The 1,996-nt window shown below is 38.5% G+C and overlaps 1 protein-coding gene across 1 annotated transcript in view; it reads right to left on the reverse strand.

Annotated features, from left to right (window-relative positions):
• The window catches only part of LOC103605511 (cyclin-dependent kinase 19-like), a gene marked incomplete at its 3' end in the record, with an annotated part of 114,150 nt that overhangs the window by 35,851 nt on the left and 76,303 nt on the right, over positions 1 to 1,996 (reverse strand). The window lies entirely within an intron of this gene.

A 1,996-nucleotide genomic window follows, 5' to 3' on the forward strand; every position in this document is an offset into this window, starting at 1 on the left:
AAAAAAATTTTTTTAAAAAGGACTAAAATCATAGAAAATATGTTCTCTGACTACAATAACAGAGGGAAATTTAGAAAACTCACAGGTGGGTGGAAATTAAAAAATACTCTCCTAAATAAACAATGGGTAAAAAGAAAAATCACAGGAAAATTAGAGAGTACTTTAAGATAAAGATCAAAGTGCAATATATCAAAATTTATAGGTTGCAGGGCTCATGCAGTGCTTAGAGGAAAATTTATACTTGTAAAACCTATATTAAAAATAAGAAAAATCTCAAATCAGTAATGCAAACTTCTACCTTAATAAAATAGAAAAAGTAGGGCAAACTAAACCAAAAGCAAATATAAGTAGGAAATAATAAAGATTACAATAGAAAGATATGAAATAGGGAATAAAAAACAATGGAGAAAATCAACAAAACCAAAAGTTGATTCTTTAAAAAAATCAACAAAATTTGCAAACCTTTATTCTGGATGGACCAAGAAAAGAGAGAGAAGACTGAAATTACTAAAATCAGAGATAAAGTAGAGGCATCATTACATTATCACTACAGCTTTTTGTGATGGTAAGATTTAGTTTCTTTTTCTTGTTTGTGTTTTTGTTCTACCAGTGGATTTTGGTCTTTCTTGTGTGTTGGTGGTAGTGATTATTGTTTTTCAGATTCCAGATGCAGGACTTCCTTGAGGATTTCTTGAAGGGCTGGTCATGTAGTAGTGAACTTCTGTAGTTTTGTTTGTCTGACTGCTGTTAGTCTGATAGGGGCTCCCTTACAGGTTGACTTGATGCTTTTCTCTTGATTCTTTTAAGATTCTCTCTTTGTCTTTGAGCTTTGCCAGTCTGACTATAATGTGTCTAGGAGAGGATCTTTTGGGGTTGAATCTGTGAGGCATCAGGATCTGAATGTCTATGTCTCTCCCTATACTTGAGAAGTTTCCTGTTATTATCTCATTGAATAGGTTTTCCATGCCTTTTCCTTTCTTGTCCCCTTCTGGAACACCCATGATTCGAATGTTTGTGCCCTCAAGGTAGTCAGCTAGCTCTCTTAGATTTTCTTCATTTTTTAAATTCTTTTTTCCTTTTCTTTGTCCACTTGGGTTATTTCAAAAATACTATCTTCAAGATCAGAAATTCTTTCATCTGCTTGTTCTAGCCTGCTGCTTAAACTATTGGTTGTATTTTTTATTTCAATGAGTGAATCTTTCAGTTCCATGAGTTCTGCTACATTCTTTGTTAAAGTATTAATCTCTTTGTAAATGTCCTCCTTCATATCCTGGACTTTTTTTTTTTATTGTTTCATTATGTTGTCTAACTGAGTCTTCCCGTATCTCAGTGAGTTCCCTTAAGATTGTTGGTCGGAATTCCTTCTCAGTCATTTCATGGGTTTCTTGCCTATAGATCTGGTACTTGAGAATTACTGTATTCTTTTGGTGGTGACATATTTTCTTGGGTTTCTGTATTTCTAGTATCTCTACATTGATGTCTGGTGATCTGGTAAAGCAGTTGCTTCTTCTACTACTCTGGAATGGGCTTTGAGGAGAGAGACGTTCTCTTTTTTTTCTAGTCTCTGCTAGTGTCTCTCCTTGTGTCAATGCAGTTGAATGTCCAGCAGGCCACCTGCACAGTGGCTGTGGCTGCCGCTGTGGTGGGCCACACGTGCCGAAGTGTTGTTTAAGGCATGCTCTCTTGCCTGCTTTTGAGTGGGGGGTACTGCCCTTGGCTCCTTGCCTAAGACCCCTGGCATGCCTTCTTGCCTGCTTCCAGGTGGAGGGGCTGCAGCCCTCAGCTCCTTGCCTAAGACTCCAGGCATGCTCTCTTGCCTGTTTCTGGGCAGAGGGGGCTACAGCCTTCGGCTCCTTGCCTAGGACTCCGGTATGGGACCGTGCCCTTTTTCTAAGCAAAAACAACAGATGGCCTAAATGGATAAAAGGTGACACCCAAGGGAAGTTAAGGGGGAGGGCTAAGCATAGAGAGGAAAGGCACATGCACATTTGACCTT

The sequence above is a fragment of the Galeopterus variegatus genome, unplaced genomic scaffold (genome assembly GCF_000696425.1).
Source record: "Galeopterus variegatus unplaced genomic scaffold, G_variegatus-3.0.2 Scaffold5856, whole genome shotgun sequence".
Taxonomy (NCBI): domain Eukaryota; kingdom Metazoa; phylum Chordata; class Mammalia; order Dermoptera; family Cynocephalidae; genus Galeopterus; species Galeopterus variegatus.